The sequence below is a fragment of the Rhipicephalus microplus genome, chromosome 5 (genome assembly GCF_043290135.1).
Source record: "Rhipicephalus microplus isolate Deutch F79 chromosome 5, USDA_Rmic, whole genome shotgun sequence".
NCBI lineage: Eukaryota > Metazoa > Arthropoda > Arachnida > Ixodida > Ixodidae > Rhipicephalus > Rhipicephalus microplus.
In genome coordinates this window covers 134,960,510-134,984,125 of record NC_134704.1, presented here as the reverse complement: position 1 = coordinate 134,984,125, position 23,616 = coordinate 134,960,510, and the positions used below count along the sequence as shown (strand labels likewise).

The 23,616-nt window shown below is 44.7% G+C and overlaps 1 long non-coding RNA gene across 1 annotated transcript in view; it reads right to left on the bottom strand.

Moving 5' to 3' along the window:
• LOC119173365 (uncharacterized) overlaps positions 1–18,677 on the bottom strand; it is a 72,247-nt gene extending 53,570 nt beyond the window's left edge. Inside the window, exons 1-2 of the long non-coding RNA XR_005110058.2 lie at positions 18,430–18,677; positions 16,307–16,418 (exon numbers count right to left, since the gene is read on the bottom strand). This is a non-coding gene — a long non-coding RNA (uncharacterized LOC119173365). The remainder of the gene's footprint in view (positions 1–16,306; positions 16,419–18,429) is intronic.
• Positions 18,678–23,616: the final 4,939 nt, after the last annotated feature.

Here is a 23,616-nt window from a genome sequence, read left to right as displayed (position 1 = left end):
CCATTGCTCTTTCACTTCTTCTTCTTCTGACAACGTATGGAATTGTGTAACGCTGTCTGCACATCTGGTCCACCGTGGGTTGTGGACCACCGCTAAGTTCACATCTGGGTTGGCACTTCTGTTCCTTTTTCACGGTTACTTCGCCACATCCTCTACACACGGTCTCTTCCGGGGTAGGGCACACGTCAGCTCTGTGACCGAGCCGGCCACAAGCATTACACATATCGATCTTTTTCTTGTAGAGTGAACACTTCACCAGGATTGGACCATACCTGACGAAATTTGGAACCCTGTAACCGTCGAAGGCGATGATCACCGTGCCGGTATTCTTAATTCTTTTAGCCGCGAGCGCCAAGGGGTTTCTTGGGTTGACAATATTTCTCTCAAGCTCCACCAGCCCGTTGGCGATGTCGATGTTTCTTATCACTCCTTTGCACGTATCGTCTGGTGCAGCCTCATAGGCGTTGATCTCATAATTGCAACCGCCCAGGTCTATTGATCTTATTCTCCCGTACCTCTCAGCACTTTCCCGCTCAGGTGTACTCGCCACCATTATGTTCTGGCTGACGTTGGGGCAGATGATGTCTGACGCTGTCTGATCCGAGCCCAACCCTGCAGCTTCTATGATGGCTTTGCCTACCTTGGTGGAACCCATCTTGCTAATATTGATGCCGCCACATGGTCGTAGGATAATCTTGAAGCGATCCTTAGGCATGTAGGGCATGCGGGGCGCCCTTGTGACTCTGTTCTTGACCTGAGTGCCTTTCTCAAATGTTCTAGATAACGCGTCCGTGTTAGGCGCAGCTCCGGCTGAGTCCCCGCTAACAGCTGATTTGGTCGACATTCACTTAGAAACTGCTGCTTGCCACCCGTACTCTTCGGTACACTAATCGGGAGATATGCTCTCCCCGTCCATCATTACTTGCATGTCGAACGCGCGGCCACTTTCTCCGACGAATGCCACTTGGCGCGCGTCCGTGTGGCGTTGACCCGCCTCGGCGTAGGCCCACCTCAAGAACGGCGTCGTTGGCACAAAAAGTCTCGTAAAATGACGAAAAGTTCACCCACCGCAGAAAATGGATGTAGCCTTGTTCTCCTCGATGTTATGCGTCAATCGATGTAATCCATTCAATGACACACATTGATTAACTGGCAGAAACATATACTGAGAGCGGGAGCCGATATTTTCATTCCTCACTGTTCGGCGCCTGCGTCGTCTGTCCACGTGAATGGATGACAAAAGTATGCGACTGGTGTATCACGGGACGTAAAGGAATGATGAAGGTATGTGACTGGTGCAAGTATGATAATCATAGAATGCATGTCATGCAACTACATGACTACATGCTACACTTATGATGTGCTCGCGGCTGTTTCGCTAGCTTCACATGTACCATATTCGGTATTACGTGACGCGAACGGACGACATAGGTAATTGACACGTCCAAACAGGATAATCATGATATGGGTGACATGTAAAAACATCGCTAAAGGCCACGCTCATGATGTGCTTGAGGCCGTTTCACTACTTTCACATTTTTCATTTACAATTTTGATTTTGCCGAATTTGATATTACTTCACATGAGTAGATGACGAAGGTATGTGACTGGTGCACACATGATAATCATCAGTTGCGTGTCATCTGGAAACATAAATATATGCCACACTCAAGGCGCCAATACACTTTGACATGACCAGACGCGCGTGCGCACTGGCGTCAGTTTGGTCGCTTCACGCCGTTGATGCGACGCCAGGCGCTGCTGGCCTGTCATATACTCGAAGGCGCGTGCCGGGCTGCATTGCTTTGACGCATGGGCCTTCAAGCGAGCCCTGCGTTTCCTCCGTTACGGAGAGAGGCAGACGCGGTGCTGCCTGGGTAACGTCGTCGGCGCGAAATGCCACATGTCGCATTTCGCGCCTTTTGCCGCCGGGCCATAAAGTCCCTGAAAAATAAACTAAAGTAGCGCCAACCGCACCCTTTCGCCTATTCCTCCTCTCCCAGCAGCCACAGCAGCGCCTCTACAGTGTCCACGAGGAAACTACGATTGCAAAAGCACGCGCCCCAATCGCCTCAATCGCCACCTCAATCGAAAATGCAGCCGCCGCGGTCGGCATGGATCAAGCCAGAGACGCAACGTTTACACGGCACTAAACGCGGCATGCGTTTCAACTGGCATGCACATTTACCATCGACGTGGTTACTCTCTTTGTGTGATGCTCGAGCTTGACAGTACCGCAACACTGTAAACACGAATACAAGCGAAACGATAGAGTTTAGCTCGCCGGTACTCACCTCACAAAGCCGCTAAGATACAGGGTCCAAGTCAGTCCTTCCGATACGCTGGAGCCACACTTCTTGCCGAGCGGCATTGTCTTTTCCTCATGGAAGCAACAATAGCTTCTTTCCTCTGCTGTACCTGCTTTTGCAACCGCTGGCACAGCAGGTCGGCATCCCGAAACGTGCAGGATTACCGTGCACCCACTCACGCGCGGTCGAACTCCGGCTACACAACAATACCAAGCGCACACGCCTAGCCACAAACACTGCGAAAGTGGACAAACAAAATGGCGTTTGCGATACCTTCACAAAGGCTAGCGCGTCATGCTGCAGATTCTTAGCACCGCCGAGTTTATTACACGGACAGCAGCGGCGCTGCCATCGACAGCGTCACCGCTGAGCGCGTCTGCATGCAAACGGTGGGCTATTGCGTTGAGTATTGCGTGCTTGTGGTGATGTCTTTTGCCACTGCATGCCACTTACTTATATACACGTTATATCGTCGTATTTAACGTTACTTTTTACAATTGTTTTTCTGTCTCAATCACTCTTTCGGTGCATCGCCTAGAACCGCAGCGCCCAGATGCGCTTTACCGGCAACATGACCACAAGCTCATCTTTGCGGCCAGGAGCCATACAGCCCCTCAACTAGCGTCGTTTACTATCTGCAATGCACGCGAGGGGAGAGGAGTCTGCACATTGACACGAATGGCGCTACTTTAGTTTATTTTTCAGGGAATTTACCAGGACGTGCCCGCAGACGCTGGTCATGTGGCCTCGCATTGGTTTCGGTAACGTGGCGTCGCGGCGCCCAGCGTGCGCATGCGTCACCGTTACGTCGTATATTGGGCCCTTCAAAATGCGTTCACCACCGTTTCGCTAACTTCATCGATAGCCTTCTTAATCATCGATAGCCTTCTTAATTTCCCCTATACTAATAGACATTTCCAATAAATTTGTGTCCTCAGCATTAAGTGTCGGCATTTCTATCAAGAACTCATCTACAAAACCCGGATCCTTTGGTTCGCGATAAGCAAACAAGTCCTGATAATAGTTTTCAAAAGCTTTCATAATATCTTTATGTTCTTTCAATATTTTACCATTCCATTCTATCTCTAGTATGTCGTGAGCTTGAGCATATGCCTTTTCATCTGACAAGGCTCGCTTTGTCGGGGCTTCACCCATGAGGTATCTCTCAGCTCTTGCTCGTATAATTGCGCCTTTATATTTATCTTTTTCAAAACATCCAATTTTGTTTTTGACAACCTGCAGTTGATGTGTGAATAAGCCCGGGTTTTCTGCTTCAGTATTCACCAAATCATTTAGCTCTGCCCGTAGCTCACGTTCCTGTTTTTGAGCTTGATACTGCATGTAGCAACCACACTCTATTGCATTCATTTTTGTCTTTTGCTTAAATAATTCCCATCTTTCCGTGGCACTCCTTTCTGCGTTTTTTAAAAAAATATTCGATTTCCTTCTTTGTCTTATCTACAAACCCTTCTTGCGTAATTATCTTAGTATTCAGTTTTCATGTTTCCCATACAACCTTATTTTTGCACTTTCTACCTATCTCAAACAAAACTAAGCAATGATCACTGAAGGAAACAGCATAAACGTCATAGTTCTGACATAAAGATACTATCTCAGAACAAACATAAGCTCGATCTTGCCATGCGTGACTCGAACCTTGAAAATGTGTGAAGTGCTGGCGACTGCCACCCATCGCAAACAGAGCTACGTCATGTAAAAAGTACTTATTAGAGCTGTCTCTAAGCAAACCAACGCTTTCATCAACTAATTTAGCAGTATACGTGCAATCGTCTTGGGTCAAAACACAATTGAAGTCACCCAACAGAATCACACATTTCTGACATTCAAAGTACGCTTGCATTTCCCGAAAAAACAAACATCTGTCTCTCGAATTTGTAGGTGCGTATACACAGATAACTCTAAATTTAGTGTTCCCGTAACAAAAGTCACACAAAACAAAACGCCCATGTAGGCAACTTTTGACCTCTTCCACTACAATACCAAGACAGTTCTTGACAAAATAATACATCCGGCTGATGCTCCCACTGCATAGCTCACACACGCATTGTACCGCAATGCAAATTCTGCTACCAAGCTATCATTCGCGTCCTCAGTACTAACTTTAGTCTCCTGGACCGCGAGCAAGTCAAGGTCTTTTTCTTGCATCAAGCGTTTCAACTGGTACTGTTTGCGACACAATCCTAGACCACGTACATTCAGCGTACCAATGGGTGAAGGCGCAGTCATGCTAGCCATGTTGATAACAAAGATGAAAACTACAATGCTGCGCTTACCGTGTCTCGTATACCGTGCAGTGGGAAAACTGGGGTCTTACGCATCTAGATCCTGTCCCCGAACCAGCGACGATGACGCCGACCGGGTTTCGAGGGCATATTTTTTACTTTAAGTGCCTGTGACGCGATGCCACAGACGCTCCAGGCGTTTCAGGTTGCGTTCCGTGCTCTCCACTCGTTAACGCTTGCCGCGTCCAGTGGTCGCTTCCGGAGACTTTGTGCTGGCTTCGGGCGTAGCGATCTCGCCACTGGTACCCATATCTTCCTATATCGATTTTTGAATGTCCTGCTGGCCGTCTGTTGCGGCCAACTCCTCGGATTCTTTCATTGAGTCTTTGCCATCTTGCGTTGTCGCGTCGGCTGTCCCTTCTCCAGTTGCCTCAACCGCGGCGTCGGGTCCCACGGCGTTGCTGCCAGGGGCCACCTTCTCAGCCTCTTCGGCGTCCATTAGATTATCATGGGCGTCGTCTGTTGGCAGCACAGTCTTAGTAACTCTGGCATAACTCCTGACGCAATCTTGACTTTCATGACCAAACGCTCGGCATACACCACAGCGGGGAGTCTGGCAGTTTCGTCGTATTTGTCCTTGCATGTGACACCTTAGGCAAAGCGGTGCCCAACCCGGGGCCACAAGAAGGACGGTGCCCCCTCCAATCTTAAAAAGGTGCGGTAAGTCTTCTAGCACCACGCCTTCCTTCAGTTTCAGTCGCACCATCTTCGTCGTCGATATCGCGTGTTCAAAGCCCGCGACGGTCTAGTTATTGTTGGAAACCTCCAGAACTTCACCAAACTCACCTAACGCTTGTCGAATGCTCTCATTCGAGACCGCAAAATCAACCCAGTGGATTTTCACGGTTACATCGTGTTGGATAGCACAGAAACCACCCTTGACTCGGAGTCCACCTGTTTTGAGTAATGCATCTTTGTCATCCTTGCTTCGCATCTTCACCAGCCAGATTTGATTCATCTGGAAGGCTCCAATGCCAGTGATCGCCTTGATGAGTCCCACTTCTTCCAACGGGGCCCGAAAATCTTCCAACCGGTATGGTCTTTTTTCCAAATCCCCGTGCAGAAACACACACTCTTCCATACTGTCACCCGACGGCAATGTAGGCAACAAAAACTGGTAATCCGATAGTGCAGAAGGGAACCTAACACCGCGGCCAGCAGCAGCCACCGAAGCACCTCGCACGGAGCGAGCCATCACATGTCCGTCTCCCACCGAAGCCGAACGCGGAGTGGCGAAATGCAGCATGTCGCATTTCGTACTGGTTGCCGTCGGGCCGCGTTGACGGACGCTGGTCACGCCTGGCGTCAGACTGTAGAGTGCTCGCGTTTTGCTAACGTAGCGTCACTGTGCCCAGTGTGCGCGAGTGTCAACGCTACATTAAAGAATATTGGGCTCTTCATGATGCTCTCGCCACCGTTTTGCAGGCTCCACATATTTCAAACTCTGCGTTATGTGACGTCAATGAATGACGAAGGTATATGACTGGTGGAAACATAATAATCCTTACACGTGTGTCATGAAGGAACATGACAACATACCATGCTCATAGCGTGCTCGCGGTTGGTTTGCTGGCTTCACTTATACCAAATTTAGTATCGCTTGACATGAATAGATGATGGAAGTAAATGAAACGTCTAAACATGATATTAGAGATATGGAAGTCATGTACGGCATAATTCACCTCCACCTCGTAATGTTGTGCTGATCTTAAAGTGACATATCAACCTTCTTCATTCAGACTTCCCATGTCATCGATTCCCACTGTACTTGAGATCTGCCGTTTCAGTTTGTTTTTTAATTAGCCGTTTCAGTTTCGTTATTTGCGAAGAGTGGGTGGATAGTGGGGAGGGTGCAAATGACTGAAGCTGTGCCTTTGTTGTTCAAATAGGTTGAAAATTTCTAGGCCTCTCAATTTACTGCAACGCTGTTGCTGTATAAATCGTGTTTGACAGTTTAAGCGAATCGTCATCCACTCATCGCTGCGGATAGATGTAGCATTCTACGCCAGTGCAGGATATTACATTGAGTTTACGTTTGTTGTCAGCGAGTCTTGCCAAAACTCGTTGAAATCAACTGCAAAAATACGGCGCCGCGAAGCACACGCACCACCACGCTCTCTTGACTTGATTTCACAACAAACCGAGAATTGCGTTGGTGGCAGACCACTTGAACAGACGCACTCTGCATCACAGCAGACAGAAAGTTAAGACTTTCTCACTTAATCCTGTTGTAATTTCCATAAATAGATATTGCGTACTTTTGAGGGCAAACCAAGATTGTTAGGTTTCAAATACTGTGAAAAACACTTCATTACATCTTGATGCTAAATCTGGAACGCGAAGGCAGAGTATTGCATACCCTGATGATTAAGTTTGTTGAAGTTTCATTTCTACCACTTAGTCACAAGAACCGTTTGCAATAAAGTTTGCGTATAAAAAATAAAGCAAGTTTCAGTTTATTTTAACTTCATATTACTTTGCTTTACACTCGTAAAAGAAGCGTCGCGAATCTCAAGAACGTGATCGATCTGACGCAGATCTGACGCCTGTAGTTCCTATCATTCCCATGCGGGTACAAGCGCCGCTGAAGGTGCCCACGTAGACAGCAGCGCCAGATTCCACTCTATCTATTATTGTAGGAAGCTCTGTGTTGGCATAATGAGACTTACATCGAGTCATACGTTGTACACGTTATTATCAAGGAGGACCCGAGAAATGCATTTCGCAGTGACTCGGGCGTTCTCGTCTTCCGTCGTCTGCTTCACATCACAAAGTTCTTAACGAGCTTTACTCCCTTTGTTATATTCACTTCTCAGAAGCGATTGTCCAGCTCAGAGATCTTTGTGAAGCCGCACTGCAGGCGGTACATTGTGAGCAATCCTCCTTGATTGTGAAGTGACTCAAACGCAGAGCGCGCTCTTTTCCCGAGCACGTAAGCGAGCGGCAACGCATTGGCAGGAAGGGAAAACGCGCGATATACGTCCCCGATTTCTACTTTTCTACCAAAGATGGCGCTGCCTGTTCACAGTCACAGCTCCACCATGCGTTGCTTTGGCTTCCTATACATTTGGCTCGTGTATCTTCGAGAGCCCCTACAACCGATCGGCAGTGTTTTTTGACCATGCCCAAAAAATATTGCAGAGCCCCTTTGTCCGCCGTACCCACTCCTAGTACAAGACAGACAGACAGACAGACAGACAGACACACAGACAGACAGACAGACGAATGGACGGACGGATGCACTGAGCAAGCTCCTTTATCTTCAATCACTGCGTGGAAACGGTGTATCAAAAGGGCGAAATTCACGCTGGATTCATTGATTTCTCATGGACCTTCGGAGCTTCACCTACTCATCAACATTCACTCCGTGAATGTGCTGTCATTTTTATTTATTTTACAACACCTATACTGCAAGTTTCTTGCAAAGTGCTTGGAAATATAAATAGATGAAAATACTTTTTTACAGTGCAAGCGAACGTGATCCTGTTTATTTACAATATGAAGCAACCGAGGTAAGGCACGCACTTTTTTAAGCGTTTTTTTCGTTGTACCAAGAATCTAAACATCAGCCTGGCGCTCTTGAAGCTTCAGGCCCAATCTCGTCTCGCGTACGCGTTGCCCGAGAGATGAAAGCCACACGATATTGCAACGCAACAGCATAGCCAGGCTTAGTTAAGGTGCTTGCTTCAAGGGAGGATCACCCCGTTGGCCTGACAGCGGTAATTAACATACACCACGTACGCCCAGACCTGCATTTGGGGGCAGCCAAGTGTGTGACGGCAGCGGCATGTCTTCAGCAACGCTGATCCCCCAAAGTAGTTCGGGAGCATTTTAGGTAAATCCCCCTGCCTGTGGTCCCATTGAATGCTTTATTTCTCTTGTTTTCTCTCCTGAACTATATGTTAACATACCTTCATACAATGGTTTTCGGACGGGTACATTACGTCACTGGTCATATTTTACCACGCAAGATTTCCGTTTAACAACGCTTGTCTGCAAACACACAGGTTTTTCTTCTTCATGTTATGATGATAGAATGAGCACCATCAGCAATGATTTGTCATCAGTGTTGGCTTCACTGTCGTATTTCTTGTATGTTTGTATGTGCGTGTATTCTACGGGTGTTAGAATAAATGTGCCCCAAGTCTCGTAAAAAGAAGCGAAATAAGGTATTCGTTCTACACCTTTATAGGTATCACTTTTGCAGCCGCAGATCATTTCTCGATGACTAAGGACATCATTCAGAACACTACTTGAGAAAAGTTATACAATTAAATTTTAGACTGAGTTGTTATGTGGCGCAATCGAAGGTCTTAATGTGAATAAATTGTCATACCTATGAAACATGTAGAAATCCGTCCTTAATGGATATCGTGTCATAATCAAATCGAACCAAACTCAACACTGTTACCGAAACCGAAGGCCCCATGAGCGCAAGAAGCAGCTGACCAAAAGGACGTCACTCTTGAAGAGAACGAGACTTGTAGTTAGACCGCGTTTGTTAGCGCATGTGCGCATTTTGTGATAGTATTGCAAATGCGGCCCGCACACCCACACAACAAAGTCGGTTCATGGTATATATAACAACGCTAATTCATGCTGCTGTTTCAGAAATAAAACAAACCGAGCCATATCCACAGGGTGAGTGATGGTGAGCGAGGCGAAGCGTTCGTAAATCCTGTTGCGACCGGGGTTTGCAGGCACCGGAGGTCCGGGATGAAGTTGTCGAGGCAGGAGGAACAGAGACTTGAAGAAGGTTTATTTACACTATGTACATGGTGAGCTCTCGTACATGACGAGCTCTTTTTTACATGGCGAGCTCTCGAATCTGGTGTTCCTTTACACGGCTCTACCTCGAATGAACCGGATGCCTCATTATAAAGGGTATGTTCTCCCCAGATCCCTAGGTCAGCGAACACATACAGATGGTACTGTCCAATCACAGATCACACACAACTGGCGAGGGGGACGAGCATGCACTGCCCACGTGAGCGCCTAATATTGAGGCGGGATCACTTCACTCCAAAGTGACGGCAGTGGGACTCTTCCTCGTTGTGTGTGTGCCGCTGGTGGAGGGTCCGAAGCTCATGACAGCATACATCAAAGGGCCCGCGGATATGATAGCTTATTTGTAGGGTGATTTGCGGCGGCCACCGCGGTCTCTTTCAATGAAGATGCTGTATTTGTTGTGATCTCTCGAACGACTTACAGTGTCATGGCGACACGACGTCCCAACCTCCAGTTAACATTGACAATATTTCGCGGGCATAGACAGCCGGCTGGTCGGCTACTTGTTTGAGAATTAAAAGAGCACCGCTCCCTCGTCAGCTCTAGCCTTGGTCACAACAATCCATTCATGCTTCGGTTCATCCGTCTTTCCGTGTGCTGGTCCGCGCGTACGCCCGTGTGTCCATTTCTGCGTCCATCTGTCCATCCATGCATCCAACCGTACGTCCATCCGTCCGGCTATCCGTCTGTCTGTCTGTCTGTCTGTCTGTCTGTCTGTCTGTCTGTCTGTCTGTCTGTCTGTCTATGCGGCGGCCTCCCTTACATCCATCTGCATGGCCGTCCATCCGTACAGGCATTCATGCGTCCGATCGCGTTGGACAATGTAGACGGTGCACGGGTAACACCGACGAGATGCGAGCCAAGGCTGCTGAGCGCAAAAGTCTACAACGCACCACCTTCCTGCTTCCTCCATGAGCCACCAACGATCTGCCACGTACGGCGACTCTCCAGGAACATGAGGGGGGTACTCCTTCGTTTCGCATCCAGACACAACCCACGGAGCAGTCAATCGGAGAGTAGTGGCACAGTGCCGTCTGGAATAACCTCACTCATATGCAGTTTGTGGGTATTTCTTTCAGACAGCGTCGCCTATTATACTGTTCGAGAGATACAGCACTCCTTGTTTTCTAGTCGTTTCTTTTCTCGGTTACGCCACTTGCAGCACAAATTGCTACGAGTAGCTTCGCCCCTAAAACATAGTGAACGCTTGAACATCGGCTTCAAGAGCAGAACCAAATAGCCTAACCACAGCCTGAACGCATCGCCTCCTCAATTATTATTCTACATTCGTTCTCTGTGCCTCCCTTAACTTTGCTTCTTTAAAAAACAATGACTGTGCACGTGACACTAGCCGTTCCGAACTACTTTAAATTGTCTACAGCAAGTATAGTTAAATGCCCTCTGTGGTACAATCATTCCTTTTGTGAATCAACGAAACACCAACCAGGCGTCAATATGTCGTAACGCGAACACACGTTGGTCCACTTTTAAATAATGAGCCCTTCAAACAACCACTATTTGCATAACTCTTATTTTGTGACACCAGGTGCGATTCTACGCTTCTGCCATGCAATATTTAAATGCTTTTGGAGACAACTTGTAGTAGTATTTTTTTGTAAATATATAGCTTCAAGCAGTAGGATTGTGTCTGGTATGACGTATCATTGCCCCTGGGGCCGTCTGCGTTCGTTTGTCAATTTTGCATCTTTCTAAATTTTTCAGTCATGGAGAAGATGATTTTTTTCTCACAACCAACGACGCCAACGCTAAAATTACAATTTTGGCTGAATGGGCTATCTATCGCTATGGCTTTAACAAGAGCTTTAGGTTTTACGTTCTTCTAAGTTTTGTTCTCGGCTTCACTGTTGAAGTCGGTTGATTATGTTACCTCGAAATTATAACTCGGAGCCAGTTTTTCGAAATCCTGAAGCTGAAATGGGATTTTTCCATAGAAAAATTTGGGCCTGTACTATAAAACAATCGCCGAGCTGCAGTATTGAAACCGTAATATATTTAACTTTCTTTACTACTGTACCAATAGTGGTCTTTCGCCATCTTAAGACTTCTGCGGCTAAGGGACAAGTAACAATAAAGTCATCAAACAGCCTTGCATTGCTGGGATATTAAAGAGTTGTGGGTACTTTTCTTGAACACACGGTAATATATACATATAACCCACAATGAAAAATAAGTCAGAACGAAAAAATGGTCGGAAGAGCACGAGCTTGTGTGGCCGTTGGCGAAACGTGTGTCACTACCATCGTCGCTGTTCCCTCGAGTCAGGAGACTTGGCCAAGTGTAACGGCCTTTTGCACGGGAAAGTTCGTGTGGCGCGGACACATTACTATGTAGTGTGGACACTTTTCTGTGTGGTGTGGACACTCAGTGTTGAAAAACGTGCACTGATTGTGTAAGTGTTGTGCTATGTACATATGTATAGCCTTGTGGTTGCTACAAAATGTCCAATGTCGACTTTTGTGCAAGAGAAGAGAAGTAGCCAGCGCCACACGTTGGCAACAACCTCCCCTTATATACATTTATTTATGAAAAAACGTTAAGGGGCACTGTAATACCGGCATGCAAAGGGCGCTAGCCGGCTTATCAGGTCATATTTTTCGTATTTCACGTGAATGGAGAGTGAAAACAAATACACTCTAAAATAATAAGAAAGATCACTCATGATCCTTCTTATCAAACATTTTCCGAACGTATTTGCAGCTTTGTCATTGCAATTCCTGGCCCAGCTTCGTTACTTCATAAGTTAGTTAAATGAAAATATCCATTTAGCAAATACAAAAATCAGTGCGGCTGATCCTCTTTTCTAGGAATTAGCCAATATGAAAGTGAAACGTGTCGTCACGCAGGTATTTGAGCGTTTATTGTGCGTTGTTTCGCCATATGGCCGAACAAATGAATGCTGCAGTATGAAGTTGCTTAGCCACGCGAGGGACGGCAAGTAGCAGTGGCTCGAAACTTCCGGCGTGCACCTAAAGTAGAAAACACGCATGAAGTGAACCTACACATAACAAGCGTGGACTGACAAGTCTCACAGCTCGACATTCAAAGTACGCTGTGTAAGTAGACAGAAAGGCACAGGAAACTAACGCACAGGTATACACCAGACAAACGTGAACAACTGTCACAATTCTCACTTCGTGAGTGATCAGCGCACTCATTTCGTAAAGGTGGCCGCAGCAGTAAGCAAAGTAACCTCTTCGTACTCTCCTGAATCCTGAGTCCGATAAGCGCGTGCAACGAAGAGACCACGCTCCGTGGAAGCTGCATGGTTCGAAATGTGAGAGGCGATGGCTTCAAAGAAGTTCCAACCATAGACTGCCTCGATGGCAGTGAAGGTCAACTAGCACATCAAGGCACTATATCCATCCCATGCTCGTTGCGTCATCTCGCTAGTGGTGATGAACACGCGCTGAATCTGGGGAGAACTGAGGACCTCCAAATGGTATACGGCGTATATTCACCCTAATGCGTACGTATCTTGGCGTGGTGGTTAACGCCGCGCACTGCGGTCCGAAAGGTCGCTCGTTCGACGCCTTATGACTGAGTCATTGCATGTCGTTTTGAAAGCGATAGTCTTTTTGGGAGACCTTCGACGCAAAAAGTTTGGTCCGTCTGTCTGCCGGTACATTTGTCTCTTTGTCCACCGTAAACGACACACTAACCGGTACCAAACGATACTCCTAACGGCCGACTGCATCCACAGCGCCCACCAATATTGCACAAGGTTTACCACTCATACTTGTGCGATTGTCAATTGAAAAATCAATTAGTGTGCATATCTGAGGCACCATAACAACACGTCGGTATTTTGTATCTGTCTTTTTACTAGAAAAACCATACAGAAGTAATTCTAAGGATCGAAGCGCTTATCACGCTGTGGAGACGATGCAACGCTTGCACGAAAAGGCAAGCTTTTTCAACGCCTCGCTAACACGACATCGCTTTGGCACCTACCTGCTTCCTTGTATTCTACACCTTATCGCCTCCGAGACAGGCGCACACGCCGCGCACTTCGTTTTCCAAAATAATTAGATAGCACTCTAGACTCACGTGTCACGTGAAATGATGCGCTTGTTCGCCTCCGCTGCACGCTCTAGCAACTCTAACGCAGCGCCTTCACAATACCTTTCACCGATTTTCTTGCGCAGAACACCATATAAACGTTTTGCTTCCTCTCTTCAGACGCAATACTATCATGTTTCGACGACATTTGCAGTGTAACATGCACATATTGGGCATGTTACTCTGCCAATGTCTTCCAATCTTTTTTTGTGATCTCTAATTATATAATTTACAACATCATATCCGTGACCGAAATAATTTAGCAGAGCCGTCGTAGGCCAAGCATAACGAACGCTCCTGTTAAAAAACAATGTGACTTACACCACGCACGTGTCACCATGAATTTGGTAAGAGAAAAATTGAGTGCGTCAGTATATTTTGTTAACTCTGGCCAGAAATAGCTTGGGCGCCCTGCATAGTAGAGTGCACGAAAGAAGTGGTGAGAGAACTGTTTTCGAAGAGGAGAAATAAGTGGATGAGGAGCAGGAATATAACGAGGAGAAAGATTAGAGCATAGCGTAACCATGTATGGTGTCACGTTAGAAAACCACGCGTAACAAAGCCATGTATATTATAATATCCTTTTGAGAGAAAAAAAAAGCGAGAGTGAGAAAAGGTGGTGTGGGGATGAATAGAAAGAAAAAAAGATGGCAAGAGCTAAAGCGTAGCAAAGTCAAGTGTTGTTTAATATCATAGTAAAGAATGGGAAAATTTGGCAGATCCCCCGTAAATGGGAATCGACGTTATGCGAAGCATGTGGAGAGAAGGTGACCGTGTTGCAACTTTTTGTTGAGTGACACGTCATGAAATTACGCTAAATATATGTGGAAATGCGTCACGCACACACATATGTTGAAGAGCTTCAGATGTTTATATAATCACTTGTTTGCAATTGTGCAACCATGCCAACTGAAACAAGCGTATTAGCAACACCAGATGCTGATATGAAGCGCTGATGCTCGGGAGGGTGCTGGCCCTGGACACTGCTACATGAATCGACTTCAGCGCATAGCAACTAACCACCATTAACGTTAACCCGGCGTGACGGCTGCCTCAAAGGAGTACAAGTGTAATGTTGATGATATTGCATAGGTGGCACTGCAACCACTATTGACGTTTCACGAAGATAAGCGGCAATTTGAAGAGTAGTTCCGAGACCTGGCGTTGCTCTGTGGTAAAATGCTTCATTGCCACGCCGAATGTTTGTGTTAAATTCCAGCTAAAGCTGCGACATTTATTATTTGCATTTGTCCGGTCAACGCTACTGATGACGCGTATTTCTTACCGCTCTAGTGTTAAATATGTCCATGTGTGTTCTCGTTGCTCCTGGGTAGATACAAGAGTGAATCCCCCGAGGCGCATACCCGCATACCAGCGGTACACACCCACCCTTGGGTATGTGCCACTGTCAGGCAAGAAGTGTTTGACGACGTACGCGACGGCATTGTGGCTATATTGATGTCTTGACCAGCGCGTCATATCTGTCAAAGCATCTTACCCTCCCTTGCTATTTTTGGTTCACACCAAGTTAAGGGGGTGACCACGAAAGCACCCAAATGTAAGCAGATAGATAGATGAATAGATAGATAGATAGATAGATAGACAGACAGACAGACAGACAGACAGACAGACAGACAGACAGACAGACAGACAGACAGATAGATAGATAGATAGATAGATAGATAGATAGATATATAGATAGATAGATAGATAAATAGATAGATAGATAGATAGATAGATAGATAGATAGATAGATAGATAGATAGATAGATAGATAGATAGATAGATAGATAGATAGATAGATAGATAGATAGATAGATAGACAGGCAGGCAGGCAGACAGGCAGGCAGGCAGGCAGGCAGGCAGACAGATAGATAGATAGATAGATAGATAGATAGATAGATAGATAGATAGATAGATAGATAGATAGATAGATAGATAGATAGATAGATGCGCTAAAAGTCACCGACGCTTGCTAAGAATTGCTTCTCATTTAAAATAAGACGAGATGAGTGGTATATGAGGAGGAGGGAGAGCAGGGGGTGGAGGTAACGCATGAAATAGCCTTTTGTAGGATGGCATAGCAATGGGTAGGAAAGTAAAGTGAGAGTGAGAATCAGTTCAGTAAGGAAGAGGAGGATTATACATTATCGCATGGCCGCGTGTAATAGAGTACAGCAAGTGAAGGGGAAGAGAGGTGATGCGAGCATGAGAAGGCGAAAACACCGAATTTGGTGTGCAAAGCAAAGCGTAGCGGCGTGTGGTACTGTCTAGCGAGACAACAAAAAGAAAGAGAGGGTGAGAAGGAAAGAAAGGCAGAGACGATAAGGACTCACAGTATAACTGTGTATAGAATAGCATAGCAATGCGGTAGAAAGAAGAAGGGATGTTGGCGAAGATGGAAGGGAAAAAAAGAAAGAGAGTAGGGTAGATGGCAACTGAGTCTGCCAATTGAAGATTTCTTTTCTTGCCACATATGTCAAGCACGCTGCACATCGGTGATGCCAGTGCAACTTTGCCCGCGAACACCGGCGTCGACGAGAGGTAGGCGAAGCGCCTCCCCGCATTCCCCACAGCTTCCATATTGAGTTCGAGTGCGCAGACGTACTTTGCAGACAGGCTCCCAAGAGTCCGCAGTGTGAATACAGCTTCCGATTTTGTTTTGACTCTTCCATCGAAGTACCCAGCCTCACAGAACCATTCATCCAAGGAGATGAGTAAAACAAAGGGACTTGGAAATCTAGCGCCATCAAAGTTTCCGCGGTTGGAAGAAAGATAGAAAGAAAAACAACATTGCTTCGTTAAAAGAGTTTCTTTTGTCCATACCTATTGCACATTGTCTCATCCCTCTTGTCTCTGCTTTCTTTCCTGGACTTCTGGCTTATAATGCGAGCTCCTGGAGTATGATCTTGAAAAATATACTCTTAAACTTCATGTCCTGGAAAACAAAAACAAGTTCGAGTAATGTCGTTTTTATGCCTTTAGAAAAACAAAAAAACTAAGAAATTGTTCTAACCACTTTTGAATTACGGTAGTAAGGGCCGAAACAACGATTCTGATGCTGGCAACATGGGCTTTATGGCTCAACTAGTTCGCTTCGCACTTGAAAGCCGAAACCGGACGGTGTTTGCACAGTGCACAAGAAACATCGTAAAGCAGAGCTGCTGGCTTAGTGCCCAGAAACCTATCCGAAGTCCCGAAGTCATATCATGGCGCATACCTGACAAGCACTGAAATCTGTACTCCGGAACATAACAAAAAATAGGAATGTCCTGCTGGCGTACTCTCGTTATTCTATCAACTCATGTAATGACTTCACGGTATGAGCAGTCCATGTTAAAAAGGTCTCGGTATTTTATGCGAAAACAGTACATAATGATATTGTAATGCATGAAAGAATATATAGGGAGCATAACAGTTCCAATAAACAGTTTTAGTATGCCAGAGAAGTATTTCAGGTTTCTGACTTCATTATTTTGCAAACGTCACTGGTCTGTTTTTGTTGGGTGTCTTATTTATGTTATCACGCTCTGTTCTTGAACGCCTGCATATGATTAGGCTAAAGGCAGTAAGAGTCAGTACCAGTACACTCACTACTGAGCTTCACAAAAGTTCAAATTAGGCCTTGTCCGCGACCTTCATGTAACCTTGAGCCTAAGGCCAGAGCCAATGTCGGGACACTCAACGAAGACAATCCAGGCATCGTGACGTGAAGAAAAAAAAAACTGCGTCTTCCGGTCGACTAGTCATAATACCGGAAAAAGTGATCTTTGGCCCTCAATCTCTCGTAGAACGATATCATGTGCGTTAATTAGTATTCAATCTGCTTACCAGTTCATAATCGTTTCTTCGCAATAGCAGTATCTGTACCTTATCAGGCACCGAAGTTATATTTCTCATTTTTTTGTACGACATCACGAAGGTTGAGAAAGGACACTATACACTTGATTGTCATCTCTGGGAGCTGAAACAAGGATGTTTACACCTTTACGGCGTCAATGGTCCACGAATTTTTCGGCGCTCATTCGGTGCTAATCTCTTTCATAGATGGCGCCATGCAGCGTGTCTACACAGGGGCCGTCTGGCGTAGTGTACCTGGTTCTTAGCCGACATGAGACTTTCAGAGAAGTTCTCTTTAAGATATGTCTATGTTCTGGCTAAGCCTTTTTCAGGTCTTGACCATCACGTGATTTATTGTCTCGTGGTCCACGCAGGTGTGGTGTTTTAGAAAACAGGGCTATTGAAAATCTCTGGGGAATGCTTTTTTCGCATCTTGGTCAAAATAATTCACGCATAATATGTAGCTTTGAAGAAAATTGGGCAAGTCATCGCAGCGAAGTTTAGGATATAGACTGCACGTCATTCAGAATGGCTGAGCATCAAAACAGGATCACTTGTTATAGCGACCATGTTTCAATGCTCAAACAGGAGGCTCATTATGTTCCTATGAGTCGCTGAGATATTCACTGAAAAACGTCTAAACCAATATTGAGCCTCCTGTTTCATGAATAAACAAGATTACTCGGTATAGTGATCATGTTTAATGCTGAAACAGGAAGCTCATTACAGTTTGAGCGAGCTTCGTGAGATTACCTCCGCCACTTTAAAGAATTTCAAATTATTCCAAATATTGCAAGTTTGCATCAAAGCATAAGCAAAAATACGTTGTAGAGAGCGAGAGAGACAAATGGTTGGCGTTTGCGCAAGCTTAGCAAAAACTAATTTCATATTGGTTGGAAATACATGACTTCAGTAACGTCGACAATCAAGAGGTACCTCATAACTCCGCTACAAATCCAATGCCCGTGCATCCACAGCGCCCGTTCGACACCCTTCTTCACCATCTCCTTCTTTACCCGGATTGAACTCAATTGGTATAAAGCAAAATGCAGTGAAAAGATTGGTTTCTGTGGATTTCGCTTGGTCTACATTGACAAAGCCACACTCACATGAATCAGCGATGGTCGACACCAACAAAAACACAACTGACGCAGTTTGGCTTTCGTTACCGAAGTCGCAGCGATATGGTGATTCACAGTGCGCCTTGGTTTCGCCAGAAGAAAATTCTATTAATATATTTCTACTATCACTACTCGTCACACTTCGAGTGTTTCTCGTCACACTGTAATCACCACACAATGAGGCCGTGCGACAGGCACTGGATGTTTTACGTTCAGTGCTTGCAAGCCTTCAGAAAGCTCTAAGAATCGACGACATACGGTGGAACATGATACACCTGGAGACCTGCACCCACTACTAACGAACTACGCAGCAGTCTAGTTTCAACTCACATGTGTTTTTATGTTCTCTTCTTTCCATCACTCTTCTTTCACCCCTCAATCCTCCTTCCATGGTGTAGTATAGCAACCCCGACGCTCACCTGGTTAACCTTTCTACCTTCCCTTCCTTTACCTCAACGTCCTCCGGATCAAAAGAAGCTTGATCGATTGATCGCTCGTTATATAGGCGTAAGGCAGGTTCCCCTGGAAGTTGATGACCTGCCTGTCAACGCCTTCGAGGAGGCCGCGCCGACGTTTAGACCGGAATTGACTTCACTTGAAAAACTGGCCATCAAATTTTGTTTCTTTTACGAAGAACCAAACTCAGATTGCCATGAAGTTTCTTCCCTCTTATCGTCCTTGTCAAGCATAAAAAGAAAACGTTTTCACATTGTGCACATAACAAGAAATTTTCTTTCATTGAAAATGTTCGAAAGGTTTCTCTTTCAAATTTCACGCATGTCGCACAAAGAAGTCATAGCTTTCTTGTGGTCCCTACAGGCTGATGCTGTTGTAATTGGAGATGATGCCGAAACATAGGATTACTATTATGTTTGTAGATGCAAATTTTACTTAGCAGTAAATATTATACAATTCAATTACCTGCACAACAATCATGATTCCAAACCTAAACGAAACCACTTTTCTGTTTAGGATGTTTGGATACCTTTAGGATTATCAACACTCCAAACCTGCTGTTAAGTAAGTCAACTGCAGTATGAAAGTGTCTTAGTCATCTCGTATTTTTTCTATCTTGCGCCAGCTGATTACGTTTTGTACATGCAAACTTCACAATTTCATCTCTCTTTGTTGCCGCTGCGCTCTTTGTCGTTTTATCCTCTGTTTCATGGCATCCATGCCACTTACTCACAGTTACCCAAGATTGTCCGTTCTATGCCTTACCTGGCCAGCTCAGGTCCGGTCCTTTCGCTTAACAATTCCAATTACGAGACTTGTTTAAGCGCTCGATCAAGAAAAAACGGAGTTGGGAACCGGCATCTTTATCAAAGTGGCAAAGATGTCTACATGCAGGAGCATTCACCTTAAGCGCCTTGCGGCGCACTTAACATATCTGACAAAGCATGAGAAGCAGACATCTTGTGCTGAGGTTAGCGACTGCGGAAGTGGTTTGCCTGACGATACTCTTGTTGAAAAGCTACAATAGTGCCAGATGTCTAGCCTTTCTTCCCTGTATAAGCTGATGAAGAAACAAGGCTTTCAGTCGGTCGCATATACTATGGTAATAAAGGTCGGTTGATTGCTGCATAGTTGTTTTTAAAGCTTCGCCCAGTCGTGTGACAGCTTTGTTCTGCAGTTTTGTGAGATCATCCGCAACTCGGCATGAATCAGAAAATAGTAAACAACAAAAATTCAGAGATCTCAGTCAGGATCAAATGCAGGCCACTTGCGTTGTAAGCTGGTGTTTATGAACAGCCCCGGGTCTGCTTAAAAATACAGTTAAGATAACTTTCTATGTTTCAAAATTCAGTGAAAATACCTTCCATGCTTTACAAACACACGTGTCATGTGCACCGCTTTCATAATACAACATCTAATATAGTAGTAATATTGCATTGTACAACCTTACACTGACAACATGCTCCTGAACATGTCATTATCTTAACAGTTTGTAGTTTCAAGCCAGCCACTCATTTCAGAAGGCACACACGTTACTGCCCGTATTTTTTAGGACCGCGTATTGGGTGCATAACAAGTTAGAAAGCTGTGAACACACAGAATTGCTAGTGGTTTACCATGCTACCCATTGCACAGGTTGCAGCCATGCGAAAGCTTCACTGACACGAGTCACTTTATACTTTTTCGGTTACATTGTTGTAACCACTATTTAGACTCCTCAAGCTATCATATACAGTATAAAGTACATATTCACAGGTTCAAGTACGCACTACAGTGACAGCACCCGTTATCGCGTTCAAACATTTAGTGTCAGACTTAAAATTTACCCAATTATTAATTTGTATACGCAAGTATGCTTGGTGCCATGCTTGCATGAAACGTGAATAAACATCACAAACGGCATCGATGGATGTTACTTTCTGAGCAGTGATGCAAGTGCTACATGACAAGACATGCCGAGGCACGCAGTGAACATTTGCCCACCTCTTCAGCAAACTTATGGCGTTTTATCTTGCAAGGTCTTCATCGCTAAGTGTATAGTTATGAATATATATCATTTGTAATTCAAGACAGCAGCGGTAAATTGTCTGTGAAATCATCGTCGATTCTCCAAATCTTCTCAGTGAATAGATGCATCTAACAAATGAAGTTAGCCAAAGTGTAATGGTGTGATAGTTGGTTTATCGAGGTGAGATTGAACAGAATGACTGGACGCCGACAGAGATGAACTCGCACACAGACGAGCAACCATGACTTTTATTGAGAAATGTTGTTTTCATGTTCACGCGACGCATACATGTACATTCTTGAGAAGGTGAAAAGAAACAGCGCGTTGAAAGCGTGTGCTTTTTCTCTGACGACGTTCGGTCGCGCTCTTCAAACTTACTGTAAAAAGTTAAGCTCGCATAGCATCCATGTTACTTCACCACCCGGGCTTGTCAAGCACCTGACTGTAATAATTAATTTTGGAAAAAAAGTTAAATTCAATATCGATATCATGCTTTTTCCTTCATTCTTCTTCGCGGTTGATGGAAGTGTCATTCCTCTCACTGCAAGTTATAGTTCGCCGAGCTTGCTGGTTCCCGTAAAAACCTATAAGGCCACCTTTTCATATAGCTCATACTTAGCTTCAGGTCTTACATTTTTTTTCATGATTTAGATGGGTGGTATAAAGATAGTAGGCAGCTATGGAAGGAGCCGCCATAAATATGGAAAGAAAGCACCCATTCCTCTATTTGTTTCTGGAAAAAAGTCGGGCGGTGTAAAACTGAAGTGACATGCCATGTCATCGCAACCTTGCCTTGTCACGGTGCCGTAACGGCGTCTCCTGAATAGATACCATCCCCTCTCACGTCAATGCTCTCGGAGGGTAAGCGAAATAAATATATAAGTATTACTTTCTCCGCAATTCTGTACATTAGGAAGGTGAAAAATTTGCCTTGGGATATATCCGCATGTTTCATTCTTTGCAGCTGCAGCACTTCGTACTCTAGAACTGTAATATAGCCAATACTAGATAGACGATGGAAAAAGGAAATACAGAATTGATATTCTTTTTATACAATACGCAGGCCGAAGGCAACCGGAGCAACGTTACTATAGCACGAAGATAATTATAGCTAATGAGATAAAATGATGCTCCAGAAAGCTTGTATTAGACTGATGGGATGCCTATTCTCAATGTTCTTATCTTGAATTTGTAATAATTGGATTGTAAAGTTCAACGCACGAGTAGCGATGAGAATTGAACGGAGTGACATGTGGAATGTACTAGAATGTAACTTACGTTCCTGACAGTGGTAGCTGACCTGTAGCACCTATGTGAAAAAAGCTAATTTTACAGGTAAGTGATGTGTCAAAGTGGTATAATAACTGAAATATTTTTACTGGTTCGACGCTGTTCATTATGTAACTTTCACCAACCAACCATCTCCTCAAAAAAAAAAAAGAATTTATCTTTAACCTTTACTTCTTTCGATTTATATTACAACGAGTTCGCCAGCCAACCTTCTTGGGATATTGCCTTTGGGAAATCACTCAGGATATAAACGAGGCGAAAATATTTCCTCGCTAATTCAAAGAAAGCAATCTTTAAACCAGTCCTGGTCTCAATAACAGCAAGCCCCTGCCTTTATTAGACTTTGCTTTTACTTCCTGGTTCCAGTCTCAAATAGCTGTCTTAATTAATGTGACTCGATATATCTCTCCTGCATTGCTCGACTACGGATCGTGCACTGACAATTGGCTTCCTCTACTTGAACCTAAAGTATCTTTTGCGTCAAAGTTTATTCCTTCTTTTTGGTCTCTCTTTTTTTTTTACTCAACACTGTCAAGGAGTGTTTTCGAGATTAATGGACTGAAAACTTTACCAAGATGTGAAACTACTTTTTGTGTCAACTAATACTTTTTGTTTACATGTTCAGGTGTTTCTAACAAGAAATGCGAGAAGTCGGAGATAAAGCGTTCATGTGTAATACAATGGACAATTTTGCACACGATTGCTTATTATCCCTCCACCTTTCACTTCAGACAGCTTGCACTGCCAGAAAAACTTGATAACTTTCCTTACAGCAAATAATATACATTTGAAAAGCCGTGAATGTGGAGGGAACTTGATCTGAAACAACTGTATTACTTGCGCGGACTAGAATCCTAGTGTGGCTTTGGCTTCAGGATCAAGATAACGTGGAACTTTTGCGTTCTGTGTGTGTCAGGCAAGGCTTAGTATTAGTGAAGAAGTGCCTTGTGTAAAATAGAGAAGTAAATAAACTTTTAAATTTTGTTAATCCGAACTGTAAGGCGAGGGAACTAGCCCAAAAGAGAGCCCGGCAGATGTCTATGTGCTTACTTCCCGTATCTCTATAAAGAAAATATTTTTACTATATTTGCCGCAACAGGTAAGGCAATGTTCGTTATGTCCCGAAAACGGCTTACTTCACCCCACCGTAACCACAGACCTCAAAGGAGAAAAATTAGTTTCAATATTCGACCATAAGTAAGAAGTTTATTTTATGGTGATCATGCACAGAACTATGTGAATGGCCACACCAATTTCTACTTAGAGAAAGCGGCCATCGTATAAACAATGTGCAAGCATACAGAATGTTTTTAGTTCTTGACAAGAGGAATGGGGGCAACCTTGGCAGTGGCAGTTCGTTTTTTTATTTATTTGTAAAACACTCAAGGTTAATTTGTCCGTCATAGACATGAGGGAACTAA